Source organism: Gorilla gorilla, chromosome 7 (assembly GCF_029281585.2).
Source record: "Gorilla gorilla gorilla isolate KB3781 chromosome 7, NHGRI_mGorGor1-v2.1_pri, whole genome shotgun sequence".
Taxonomy (NCBI): domain Eukaryota; kingdom Metazoa; phylum Chordata; class Mammalia; order Primates; family Hominidae; genus Gorilla; species Gorilla gorilla.
Window position 1 is genome coordinate 145,799,188 of NC_073231.2, and position 14,285 is coordinate 145,813,472.

Genomic DNA, 14,285 nt, shown 5'->3' on the forward strand with positions numbered 1-14,285 from the left:
ACTCAGGAGGCTGAGGCAGGGGAATTGCTTGAACCAGGGAGGTGGAGGTTGGGAGACTGCAGTGAGCCAAGATCGCACCACTGTACTCCAGCCTGGGCAACAGAGCAAGACTCTGTCGCAAAAAAAAAACCAAAAAACAAAACAAAACAAAACAAAACAAAAACAAAAACAAAAAATAAACAAAAAAAAGCACAATGGTGCTTCTGTGTGCTCTTTCATTATGTAAAGCTGAGAAACCCGCACCCCTGGCCCACAGCCAGATCATCTCCCCCATGTTTAGCTGCCTATTATCTATGTGTCCCCATGTCTCCAGCAAGCCCTGGAAACCGGCCCCACTTAAAAGCCTTACGTTCTTTCCCAGGAGGGGATGCCCAGTCTGACTCCTGCCTTCCTGGGATCTCAGAGAGCTCCAAGACGACCCTGAAATATGGTGGGGACAAGGCCAGCAGGGACAATGGGACTCGGCCGGCCTTTGGGCCAGACCAGCCTGGGCTCCGGAATCATGTCGCTAGTGGGCAGGGATATGTGCATTCACAAAGTCACCCACTCCTTAAGGGAGACGTTGTCTACTCCGGACAAGACTCATGTGGAGGGGCCTCTTCCCGTTCTCCTCTTCAGAATGACAGGAGCCTGCCACAGAAGAGAACTCACAAGTGGAGCGACTACCACTTACGGATGAGTTGTTAAATACAAGACAGGCACTACACCAGGTGCACAAGAGTGAGTCACCCAACTTGTCCTCATCCCGGCCTAGCAAGGGAGGTACTAACATCATCCCCATTTCACAGATGCCAACACTGAGGCTCAGAGAGGTTAAGTCACTGACCCAAGATTACACCACATGCAAATGTGGTGAAGGAAGGACTCTAACCCTGGGCTTCTGGGCTGCAGGGCTGCCTTCTGGGCTGCAGAGGCATTTGAGGACTCTGCAGCCCAGAAGCTTATGGCCTGCCCACAATTTGTCACATGAAGAGACCATCAGCTCCAGCTGCACTTCAGAAAAACTCCACGGCTAGAACAACAGGAGTCCAGAGATAGCAGGAACAGGAGTCATGGTTTTGTGTGTGTGTGCAAGATGTGTGAACACAGCCACATTCTCTGAACACATGTGTGCACACTGCACGTGGATCGTGCATGTCTAACGCAGCCATTCCAAGTGGAAAGATGAGCGAAGGGAATTGAGAAGATGGCCCGGGTGGGCAAATGCCCGTTCTTATGTTCAAGATCCAGTGTCGCTGCTTTGGGCACGAGACAGAGGGCAGCATGTCACACACCTCCCACCCCAGGGAAGCTTCTGTGCCCCTCCTTGGATGTCCCCGCCTCTTGTGCTCATTTGTACTGCAGCCTTTCCCTCTCGCTAGACTGGGGTCTCAAAGCCACTGTCCTTTTAATATCCGCATCTGCAGTGCCGGGTGCGTGGCTTGGCTCCTGGAGAAAACGTGATTCATATTTGGAATGGCCAAGCAAGGCAGGTCTGACAGAAGTCACTGCAGGAGGGTCTCATGGCCTAGGTTCGGATCCTGGCTCAGACACATCCTAGCAGCGCCACCTGGGGCAAGGGGCTTCACCTCACCAAGCCTGGGTCTCCTCAATGGGCTAGCAGGAATATGACAAGGATCACAGAGGTGACAAGGCACATCTGCAAACCTGCAGCTAACACTGAAGGGCTGGAAAATGTGAACCTGTAGAGCACAAAGGTGTCAGCAAATGTCAGTGGGATGCCGTGGAATGCTCCTCGCCCCCCAGTGCCACCAGGCACAAAGGTTCAAGCTTGGGAAGCCAAAAATGCTCTCCCCTGCCATGGCTGCTTTGATTGTGTCTATCTTGGGGAGTTTCCAGTGGCTAACAGATCTTGAGTTAATGTAACTTCACAAAGACTTTCGGAACTAACACAAATTAAATGACTCCATTATGTCAGCCTCATTTCACTTTGGTTTTGCCGCCAACAGTTCTAACAGGCAAGCACTTTGCTCTATGACACTGTCTTGTTATCCAAGTTTCCAGCCAGTTTTCCACATTGAAGTATTTCTTTCATTACGCAAAAAATGTTGTGTTAGCCACAGTCTAAGGAAAGACAGCAATTTTTCTTGGCCGTAAACAGCCTGGTCATAAACCACAGCCTGTTTTCTACGAGACCTCCTCCTCCTGCTCTTTCTGCCCTTCCTAGGCAGAAAAGCATCATGTAAGGCTGAAGGGAAGCACCTCGGAAACAGGTACCAGCGATGCCCAAAGAGAAGGAGCCGGGTATCAGGAGTCCAGGTCCCAGCTCTGCCGCCTGACGCTGGCGCCCGCAGCATCTCTGGGCGTCACAGCCCTCTGCTGGGAACTGCAGAACTCGGTCCCCAGTGCTGTTCACAGCCTCAGTGGCATGTCACATGAGAGAAGATGTGAAAGTCTTAGAAATTAGGGAACCCAGGACATGAGAGGCATTTGAGGACCCAAGAATGGGCAGGAAGGAGAGGATCAAGGGGAGGGAGGGCACAAGGGAAGGCAGGAAGGCAGATCTGGGCTGGGAGAAGTGGGAGCCAGTAGCCTGAGATCCCTCTGGCACCCCAGAGAGAGGCCCCTTCATACAGCCTGTCCCAGACCCCAGACACACGGAGGAGCGCGGCTTCCCTCCGCCTTTCCCAGGGTCTCACTCACAAGAGGGAAGAAAAAGGGTCACCTTTTCCAGGTGCCTTGCAGGGTTATAATCAGCTCTACTTCTACCTCCTCATGGGACCCAGCAGAGGCCCAGCTTGCTGGACTGGACCTAAGTGTCAAGGGCCAAATTCAGGGAGCAGGGCTGTGGCAGGGGTAGAGTCACGTGCCAGGCCTGCAATGCGCAGCCCAATGCCCTTTGTCCAGGATCACAATACAACCCTTCTGGTGTGGCCAGAAGCCAGCTGAACCTGAAAGGATGGGGGCCACGTGGCTGGACAACCTCTGCCCCCTGTCGAACCCCCTCCACCCCAGCTGTGACTCCTGCCCTCCCCGAGTGAGTGAACAGCAACCCCACCTGCCCTGTGGCCCAAACCCTTCCCCTCCTTCCCCATACCCCACACCCCTAAACCCTGCCAAATTCTCCTCCTACCCACACATCCCGGAATCCACCCCTTTTCTCTGCACCAATGGCACCCCCCAGGCCCAGCCACTGCAACCCACCCCAAGATCAGCACCCAGGCTCCCGCCAGTCGTCACTCACCCCTTCCAGGCACTTCCCAAAAGGCCAATCTGATGGCACACTCTCCTCCCTTCTCATGACCGTCCCTTCCCTCACAAGAGACCTGACTTCGACCTTGGCTCATGGGCCCTGCTGCCCCTCCAGCCTCACCCTGGACTATCGTCTCTGCCCTCACTCCCACCCTGAACAGCTTCAGCCTCGGGAACCCAGTGTGCTCCCCTGCCACCAAGCTCCTGGCCTGGCACAGGCAGTCCTCACTAGTAAGCAATCCCCACCCAGCTGCCCTCTGCCTGCCCAGCTCCTCCTGGCCAGTGAATCTCCCCTGAAGGCCTCTTCCACCAGCAAGCTGTCCCCAACACCTGCACCCAGGCTGGCTGGAGGATGAGCCCCTCCTCAGCAGTCTCTGGGCCTGCCCCTGCCTTCACACCTTGCAGAGGTGGGTGCTCTATCCCCTCAAGCCCAGTGCTCTCTGCACAAAGAACCATGCCTTGTTCTCAGCTGTTTCACCAGCACCAGGCATGCCTGGCAAGATGACATGCACTTAATATGAGGAATCAATGGCAAGAATGAATGCTAAAGTCCATATATATATATATATACACACACACACACACACATATACACACACACACATATATTCACATATATATACATACACACACACTATATATACACACACACACACAATTTTTTTTTTGAGACGGAGTCTCGCTCACTCTGTCACCCAGGCTGGAGTGCAGTGATGGCTCACTGCGACGTCCACCACCTGGGTTCAAGCGATTCTCCTGCTTCAGCCTCTCAAGTTGCTGGGACTACAGGCACGCGCCACCACGCCCGCCTAATTTTTTTTGTATTCTTAATAGAGATGGGGGTTTCACCATGTTGGCCAGGCTGATCTCGAACTCCTGACCTCAAGTCATCCACCCGCCTTGGCTTCCTAAAGTGCTGGGATTACAGGCGTGAGCCACCGTGCCCGGCCCTAGTTATATATTTTTAATTTTCAGTATAAAGAACACACCCTGATACCACCCCACACCCATGCCCTCATGCCACCACCAAAGCTTCAGGGAGAATTGAGCAAAACGCATTTAAGGAAACAAATACCTTTGACTCTCTCAGCTTATAAAATGCCCATAGCCCAACTCTGAGTAGGGGTGAGTCCCAAACTTACCTGGGAGGTGCTTCTGTACAGAACAACAACATTTGATACTTGTTTTTACCAAAGTTTTCTCACAATAATAGATTAAAATTAAGATGATGAAAAGAACCGCATTTTAGGAGGCTCTACCCAGGAGTACAGGAATACACAGAATTCCTCTGCATCCTTGCAAATGTGCCTCTCCGGGGAGGCTACACCACAGAACCCCATTCCATCTGACAGGCTACTTGGAAAAAGGGCACAGGGCCTCAGAAGCTCAAGGTTCAGACTCCCCAGACCACATACAACTCACACAAGACACGACCTGGGCCCCAGACAGCACAGCCCTGGCCATGACTTGGCCCAGAGCAACACAAATCACAGGTGCCGTGGCCAAAGTATGTTTTATCTGTACCTCAACTAAGCCTCAGCATCTGAGGCTGGATCCCTGGGGTCACAGAGAGAATGAAAACTTAGACCCCAAAGAACTTCCCTAAAACATGGAGGATGCAAAATAAATAAAAATTTCTTTTCCCATTACCAAAATGCTTATAGATGAGGCAGATGGGGAAGAAGGTCGGAGTTCCAGTTCCCCACAGCTGATACTCCGTCCCAGACCCGGCCTCAGGCTCCCCTTGTCCAGGGGCTCGGCTGAAGCCCAGCAGCTCCTCTCCTCCCACCACTGACTCAGAAGGGACGACCACGTTCTCATTCCTGCCCCCAGCTATCCCATGGACTAGGGGGAGGAGGAAGAAATGGCTTCAACAACTAGAGGGCAGGTGGAATTTAAAAGCCACCCTTTTTCTATGGCAAATGTTTCTACCATAAGAAAAAGTACGTCCCAGTTATTGTGGCCCTGCATAGACAAACGTTTAGCAAGTCCTTGTCATGTGAACAGAGAGGGACCCAGCACAGACCGGCCTTTGAGGCATCCGTCCAAGAGGAAAGGTCTAGGATAGGGGAGGCCTTGGAGGGGTCAGGCCCCGCACCGTATCACCCCAGCAGCAGGGTGGCCACGGGCCAGCGCCCCTGGACAGTCCAGGTTTAGGCCTGCTGTCCCTGCAAGATCTGTGATCACTGTCTGCCCTTCGTTCTCAAAAATCTCCAGTCCTGGATGAAAACCACAGGGCCGTGGCACCCACCCTGCCTCAGCCTGCTCTCACACTGACCGTGAGGGTCACACAAGGCAGGGCTTACCAAGTCCACCTTCCTACCAAGACCTGACCTGGACGGGGGGCAAACTGAAAAAGTTGAAATGTTCCACTGCTAACAGAAGAGGGAATATTAACGGGAATAAAAATCACCAAGAAATTTCTATGAAATTGGAAAATGACGAATGAACAAAAGTAGTTTCCGGCCTCTGGAGTCGCTGACGCTGACCCCGGAAGGCACGGGTGAAACCACACTGAGCAGCACCAGGGCAAAGTCGAAGGCAGTACTGAGAAAGGTTTTCCTTCCCCACATGCAGGACCCTCTGGGAGGCTGTGGGAGGAGGCCGAGGTGAGTGCCAGGCCCCCAAACCACCCAGGGACCTTCTCCACAGACCCACTCCTGGATGTAGAGACATGCACCAGGCCCGTCAAGCTACTGCCATCCCTCCCGAGTCCCTGCGAACCTCCCCACACACCCTGTGGGCCACCTGGGAGGGAGAAATGATCTATAAGGACGAATGGCAGGTGAGCAAGGGCAGAGTACCAAGGAAAGCAGCAGGAGCTTCGAGAGCAGCCTGACGGCTCCATGGTCCCCCTATCCCCGCCGCCCAAGCCTCCAGGCCACACTGGGTACTCGTCAGGGAGAGGTGGTGAGGAAAGGAGTTTGAGATTACTCAGGCTCAGGTTTCTTTTCTGTGCCTGCCACGGTTGAAAGATGGATGGGGAATCTGAGATAATAAGAGGCTGAATTCACAGCTCGCCCAGCAGGCTCATGTATCGGTACGCAAGAGAAAACTGTGCGCTTCTAGGAGAACAAGTTACAGACAACACAACAGAAAATGGAAAGCTAGTAGAATCTCAGAGCATGGATGTACAGTCTCCCAGGAAGGGCAGGAATTCCTGGGATGAGCCTCCGCCATGTGACGGGTTCTTCCTGAGCTAACCCAACATCTCCCCGTTCCAGCAGCTGCAGCATCAGCAGAGAAGACCCCACCACTGATTACAGAGAAGACCCCACCACAGAAACACCCACATGACCTCACTACAACCTCTTGGCAACCCAGAGGGGTAGTTATGATAGTCCTGATTGTGCAGCCCTTGTGGAAACTGAAGCTCACAGAGGTTAAGAAAATGAAGTTATTCAGCTCAGGTTGGCTTGAGGTCAACGTTTTCTCCATGACATTCAGCCAGCTGGGGCCCAGGGCCCTGGGCCCACTAAAGCATCACTGTAGACAAGGGAGGTGAGGCACACCCCAGGCTGCCCACTGTGCCGGCTCCTGCTGTGTGTGCTGTTCATGCTCCTTCTCAGCTCCTACAGGGCTCCATTTTACAGACGTGGACACAAGGCTCACAGAAGACCAGCTCATGTGGAGGCTGGGCCCGGGTTTCCGTGGTCTTCCACTCTGCCCGGCAGCCTCCAGCTGCCTCTCCCTCTCCGCCCAGTTCCCCAGGGGCTGTAGCTCTGCCGAGGGCACCTTCACAGGCCATCCCTGGGGCTGCCTGCTCTGCCTCCCATCAGCAGACCTAGATCAGCCGCACCTGATTCAAAGGGCTCCCCCAGCACTGCATCCCATCAGAGTCAAAGCCCATCCTTGTCTCCAGACTGCCTCTCCAGCTCACTCTCCAGGCTGGAAAGCACCACCAAGAAGGGACAGCGGTGATTCTGAGTGAACCTAGGACCAAGGTCTGGCAACTTTCACTAGAGGCCAATGAAAACAAGGACTGCCCTAGACGAGATTTTCCACCAAACTGCATGTGAATGAGGCTCCATACACAGGTGTGGCTTCTGGGCAGCACTAGAGACAGTGGCGACTGCATTGTCAGCCTGGATCACTGGCCTCCGCATTTCTCTAGCACACAGGTTCTGTGACTTCCCTGAACGTCAGAGCACCTGGAGGGCCTCTTAAACTACAGATCGCTGGGCCCTGCCCCACAGTAAGTCTGGCGTGGGTCTAAGAATTTGCATTTCTAGCAAGTTCCCAGGTGATGGTGCTGCTGCTGGCCTGGGTCCGCACTTTGAGAACCACGGCTCCCACAGGAGGCTTTCAAGCCAGCAGTGAAGTGGTCATTTATGCTACAGGTGAAAACAGAGAAACCCCAAAAGACAAAGATCAAGGCAAAGGCATCCTCTTCAAAAACCTACAAATTCCTCATTAAAAAATATAAAGATCAATTTCCCTCAACTTGCCAGCCAAGGTCCTCTAGGATTTGGCCCAGCCAAGTTGACCCCTCACCACCCCCACACTCCTACATTAGCACCGAGCATCAGCATCCAGGCCATGGGACGCCATTTCCCTCCCAACTTCACCCCACTCAAGCTGCCCTGGCTGTGCCAACGTCCCTCCTCAATTCATGTCACCTGTCAGCCCATCCACTGACATCCCCATCAGCTGCTCTCTCTTCTAATAAGTGTCTTCAGAAAATAACCCTCATGTTTATGGTCAACTGATTTTAAACAAAGGTACTAAAGCCATCCAATGGAGAAAGGGCAGTCTTTTTTTTTTTTTTTTTTGAGATGGAGTCTCGCTGCAGGCTCCGCCCCCCGGGGTTCACGCCATTCTCCTGCCTCAGCCTCCCCAGTAGCTGGGACTACAGGCGCCCGCCACCTCGCCCGGCTAATTTTTTGTACTTTTAGTACAGACGCGGTTCCACTGTGTTAGCCAGGATGGTCTTGATCTCCTGACCTCGTGATCTGCCCGCCTCAGCCTCCCAAAGTGCTGGGATTACAGGCGTGAGCCACCGCGCCCGGCCAGGATTTTTTTTAACACCCCATGCTGGAACAACTGGATATCCATATGCAACATAAGAAAAGCTTTTACCTCACACCCGACACAAAAAATTAGCTCAAAAGGATTATGGACATAATGTAAGATTTAAAACTATAAAACTTCTAAAAACAACATAGGAGAACATATTTGTGACCATGGATTATGCAGAGGCTTACGACACCAAAGGTACATCCTATGTTTAAAAATTGATAAACTATACTTCATCAGCACCTACAATTTCTCTCACCGCTAAGAAAAAGAAAAGTCGCAGACTGGGAGAAGTATCTCTAAACCAGGCATTTGACAAAGGGCTTATGACCACAATGCACAAGGAACTCTCTGACTCAATAATAAGGCGGCTATGAACCTGGTTTTAAAAAGGGTGCCAAAGGCTCAGGCGCCTCACCACAAGGGATCTGCGCACGGCTCGTGAGGAGCTGAGAAAACGCTCCCATCAGCCCTTGGAGAGGTAAATGAAAACCACAGGGAGAAGCCACAGGCCAAGACGTACATGAAGCAGCCTTGCAGAGTCTGGCAGGGAGGACTCAGCTGCCATCCCAGTGCCCTTCGCCTTCTGCGGGGATACTGGCACCAGAGTCACTTACTCACAGGCACCTGGAAGGCAGGACGCTGCCTGTTCACCTCTGCTCCTATGAGAGTAGTAGTGTGGGGGAGCTGTAGGGGGAGACACAGGGTCCCCGAGACAAACTGGTGAGCTACCAGAAGTCTCTGGAAGTTTCCAATCCTGCAGGGCCCCGGAATCAAGGCCAATGCTGCCCCAATTTCTCTCCCTGGGCAGCTACTGGGTCTGGATTATCTGATGAGTAAGACGATTCTGGCCTGGAAACATACAGGAAATGTCTTCACATCTTCACCTGATCACTTCCAAACCTCAAGCAGTAAAGCACTTTCATATTTTGTTTCGAGCCATGAAGGAGAAGAGTAAGGGTTTTTCTGGGGATGAGAGGGCTTGAATGTGCCAGGAACAGGTGTAACGGTCCGTGCAGGACAGGGCTGGGTAAGAGAACACCATCAAATGAAACGGCCCCATCACAGAACTGATAAACACTCAGTATCTGCCGATGGAGATTCACAAGAGCATCCATGAAGTAGCTTGGAAAAAAAATGCAGAAGCCAGGCGTGGTGGCTCACACCTGTAATCCCAGCACTTTGGGAGGCCGAGGCGGGCGGATCACGAGGTCAGATCAAGACCACCCTGGCTAACATGGTGAAACCCCGTCTCTACTAAAAATACAAAAAACTAGCCAGGCGTGGTGGCGGGCACCTGTAGTCCCAGCTACTCTGGAGGCTGAGGCAGGAGAATGGCGTGAACCTGGGAGGCAGAGCTTGCAGTGAGCAGAGATCGCGCCACTGCACTCCAGCCTGGGCGACAGAGTGAGACTCTGTCTCAAAAAAAAAAAAATGCTGAATACGATCAAGCCTCCCTCCTCCTCATTCATTCATTCATTCATTCATTCATTCATTTTTGAGATGGAGTCTCACTCTGTTGCCCAGGCTGGAGTGCAGTGGGGCGATCTCAGCTCACTGTAGCCTCCGTCTCCTGGGTTCAAGCAATTCCCCTGCCTTAGCCTCCCGAATAGCTGAGATTACAGGTGTGTGCCACCACGCCCAGCTAATTTTTGTATATTTAGTAGAAACAGGGTTTCACCATGTTGGGCAGGCTGGTCTCGAACTCCTGACCTTAGGTGATCCACCCACTGTGGCCTCCTAAAGCGCTGGGATTATGGGTGTGAGCCACCGCACCCAGCCTCCTACTCCTAATTTAATGAGGAGTAAAAAAAGAGAAAGAAGACTGAAAAACAAGTTTTGTTTTGTTTTGTATTTTAGTAGAGATGGGGTTTCACCTTGTTGGCCAGGCTGGTCTCGAACTCCTGGCTTCAAGGGATCCTCCCACCTTGGCCTCCCAAAGTGCTGGGATGACAGGTGTGAGCCACGGCGCCCAGCTGAGGAACAAGTTTAAGATGACCACAGGCACAAAACCGGCAGAACCCCACCCTGGGACCTTGTTAATGAAATGCAAAATGTCCAAGAGGAAAAGAGGTGAACAGTCAACCTGCACATTAAACATGGATTGAGACATAGCCATTTCTTGAATTCTGATGCAAACCAATGTTAGGAAATAGGTCACTGAGACAACTGGAAATTTAAACACCGGCTGGGTACTTGTTGATAATGAGGAATTGTTCATTGTTAATTTTAAAGCATAATGAAGTATTGTGACATTTAAAAGAGTTACAGCATTAAATATGAAAATGTTTACAGATGAAATAATATGATTGATTGGATCTGCTTCAAAATATTAGAGGAAATGGGGAAATAGGTAGGGATAACAGATGAGAAAAATCCACCGAGCATTGCTGCTTGTTGAAGGTGGGTGACAAGCACGTGGGGTCATTATCCGAAGATGGTGCCTTCTGTGTATGTGTGTGAAATCTCCATAATAAAGTTGTGATGTGAAAGACCACACAGCGATGGCTGTGTCTGTGCCAGGCTACCCTCTGCAATGCCCTTTCACTCGGGTACCTTCACGGAAGTTGCCCAGGCCTGAGGCGGGTGTGGCTGGGATTCTCACTCCCCGCTGGACAGATGAGGGGCTGAAGGCAGGCCAAGGTCCCAGAGAACCAGTGGAGCTGGGATCGCAACGCGTCTCTGCTCCGTCCAGAGCACTCTGGTTTTTTTTCCACAGATAACCTGAGTTGCTTTCTTCATAGACGGGCAGAGACATCTGGGTGGGCTTCACAGGAGAGATGTGTGTGTGGGACTCGGTGGCTGGGCTCCCATCCCCAGGAGGGGAGTGAAGAGTTCTCGCCTGCAGACCAACTGGGGCGCCGTGGTTGACAGCAGGCCAGGTGCGGAGGCGTGAGGGTCAGGTCTGACAGGAATGCAAGCACCACAGAGAATTAACCACGGGTGTCAGGACTTGGTGTCTCTTCCTGGTGACCTGAAGGTTGACCACCACCCTGTCCCTCTGAAAAATCTCCTGCTGGGCCAGGCTTGGCTTAAGAACCGTGTAGGGGGTGAGAGCCTGGGAGTGAAGGCTCCGGTGGGACCACCTGCCCCAGGAAGAAGGGGCCCTGGGCTCTGGCCAGACGCTGCCACGGAGCTTCCCACTCACCCGCCCACTCACAAGCCAAACGTCTCTAGCCCAGCACAGGCCAGATGGAGGACCAAGGTGGTGGGAAGGTCGGACATGAACGGACACGGGTGCTGCTCGCAGACAGCTGCAGCCTGGCGTCATGGCTCCTGCACTCGGGTGCACGGTCGGCACCAGAGGAGATTAAATATGCCAATGCCCAGGCTGCGTCCAGCCACTCCAGTCAGGATGCTGGCGGGTGAGGGGAGGGGACAGGCACCCCTCTTTAGTAAAGACCCCCAGGTGATGACAACACACAGCAAAGTCTACGAACCTCTAGTACAGCAAGAGGGAGAATCTGAGGTGGAAAACAACAAACCCCATCCAAGAGACCCACAGTGTCGGGGAGGACAGGACAGCGCCCCTCACAGCAAGGCCGGGGGACCCAGAGACCCACAGCATCGAGGACAGGACAGCGCCCCTCACAGCACCGCCAGGGGGACCCAGGACAGAGCTGGCCTAAAGCGGGGCTTGAGGGAAAGAAGAGCCGTGGCCGATGGGCAAGTGACGCCCTGACTCCTCTCTGCCAGCTGGGGTGTGGGGCTGAGACTCCACAGACCACATTCCTGCTCTGCCCATGGGTGCTGGCGGGAGGCCTTCGGACCACAGAGGGAAGAAGCGATCTGCTCTCTCTGGGCCTCCCCTTGCCCCTCGAGAGTTTTCTGTCTACGATTCCTGCAGGTGCCCCCCAGTGACATCACACCTCACTTCCAAGACCCCAGGTGTCCCCTTCTCAAATGGCTGTGGCAGCTCCATGCCCCCCCAAACTTCTCTAGCAAGATGCCAACCCTGAGGGACCACACCCCTCCCTGCAGCCGCCCCATAACTGGCACACCTCAGTGTTGTCCTCTGCCTGCCTGGGCCCAGCTACGAACGTTACACCTCGGACACAGTTCTCCATAGTGAATCTTCTCTGTTCACTAAGCGGGTAGCTCCTCACTCCTGACCAATGCCAGGAGAACCTTCTCTGCCTCCACTCTCAATGCCACTGAGAATACAGGCAAATGGGGCCCCAAATAATAACCAACTACTTGAGCAGAAATTGGGTCCGGTCACCTCCACAAGAAGGAAACAAAAGTCCCGGAATGCCTGCCCTGCACACGAGCCATGACGTGCTCCAGCCGTGCGATCTGGAGGGGGACAGCTTTGAAATTATCACTGTAACAAAGGGGCACCAGGAGGTAACAGCACCATCACCAACGGCTGGCCACTGGCCATGCATCGGGCATGGCCTCTAACACTGCTCTTTAGATCAACCTGCCGGGCATGGATTCGATTCCTACTTTATGAAGAGCACTCGGTGCACAGTGAGGCCCTGCCCAGGCACGCGAAGCCAGCTCGGGGCGGAGTTGAGGCTGCAGAGGGCTCCGCGTGGCTCCAGGCCGTGCGTGTTCATCTCAGCCCAGCAAGTGGACAGCTGGGAACAGGTCTGCAGACAGGGTGGGCGTGGGAGGAGCCACACGCCCCCCACCTCCCACGCACTAGGAAAGGCTCCAGACATTTCCCCACCACAGAAGCCACCCACGGACAACAGAGGCAAAGACCCAGAAGGAAAACCTCCTGTCGAAGGTTTCTGAGGAACAAAGAGGCGCGTGGTGTGTGGAAAGCCAATCAAGTCATCCTATTTTTCTTTTCTCACAAAGAGAGAAGAATTTCTCTTGTCATCTGAGTCAGCAAACCACTGCATCTTCCCCAGCATTGAATTTCTCGAATCCAATTGCTTCTCCAGGCTGAACGCGAACGTTCCTTCCCTCTGCCTATTAATCACTGGGAGGTCCCTATTGATCCCAGAGCCATCTGGGTTTGTATCAGGAAAACTGTAAAAATTGCTCACTAGTGAAGCCAGTGGGGGTTGCAGAGACAGCTCTGGCCAGGGAGTCCAGAGCCCAGGCTCCAGCAGGCCTCTCCACGGGCTCACTAACTGACCTCGGGTCTCCATCTCCCCACATCAGCTGAAGGGATGAGGGCACATCAGGATGCTTTCTCCTTGTTTCTAGAAATTATGTTTCTAAGGGACTCTCCTCATTTCCTTTCAGATTGAAAAACAAGGTACAAAGAAAATCCACACAAAAACTCATCTGTAACTCAGACTGCAGAAGGAACACAGAGGGATGAGCAATGCCAACACAGTATAAATAAGCTTCAATAACAACCTGCAAGAAGACTGGGCTCCACACGATTAAGCATCACTTTGAGGATTCACAAGGTTCTTTGGAATGTTTGAAGGAATTAAACCAGAAACAAAAAGTTAGAGACAGGCGAGAGGAGGAGCCCGATAGTTGAGTTGGGGGCTGCTCTGACCTGGGATAAACAGGAAAATGCAGCACCCACATAACCCCCAGGAGATGGGGTTGCCCAGAAACCACTTCCTCAAAGCATCCTCGAGGAGAAGTTGTGGAGCCCCCAGGTTGGCCACTGCCTGTGGAGCTCTTCCCTGCCCCTCTCGCAGCAGAGCCATGCCACGATCCACGTGGATGCTCTATCGAGACACAGCCAGAGCTGGCCGCTCAGATCCTGCCGGCGGTCCATCTCCCCAGCAGCCGCAGCGTTTGGGTGCTTCGGTGCCAGGTCCGCTGCACCCTCTAAATGCGGTGTCCCTGCAGCGAGCGAGGAGGACAGAGCCGGGCATCTTAAAGCATGTAATGAGATAACATCTATTATCATACATTATAAAGAGGTTTATGCATACATGAGGGTTGTCATGAAATTTAATTTCAATGGTTTGATAATTAGGCAAAAAACCCACAATTGTCGTATCTTAGTTTTCCACTAAATTTGCTGCTGCTGCTGCCAACACTGTATTTCCCTAAGAAAGTTCATGCGGTTTCACTAAGGAGAGACATCCACTGTTTCCGGTTGTGCATGGAAACTGGACGAGGAGGGAAGGCCGATTCTGGGAACGCAGCCTAGG

At 52.9% G+C, this 14,285-nt stretch overlaps 1 protein-coding gene across 3 annotated transcripts in view; it reads right to left on the minus strand.

Moving 5' to 3' along the window:
* Positions 1-14,285, minus strand: part of TRAPPC9 (trafficking protein particle complex subunit 9) — a 730,192-nt gene that overhangs the window by 232,630 nt on the left and 483,277 nt on the right. The window lies entirely within an intron of this gene.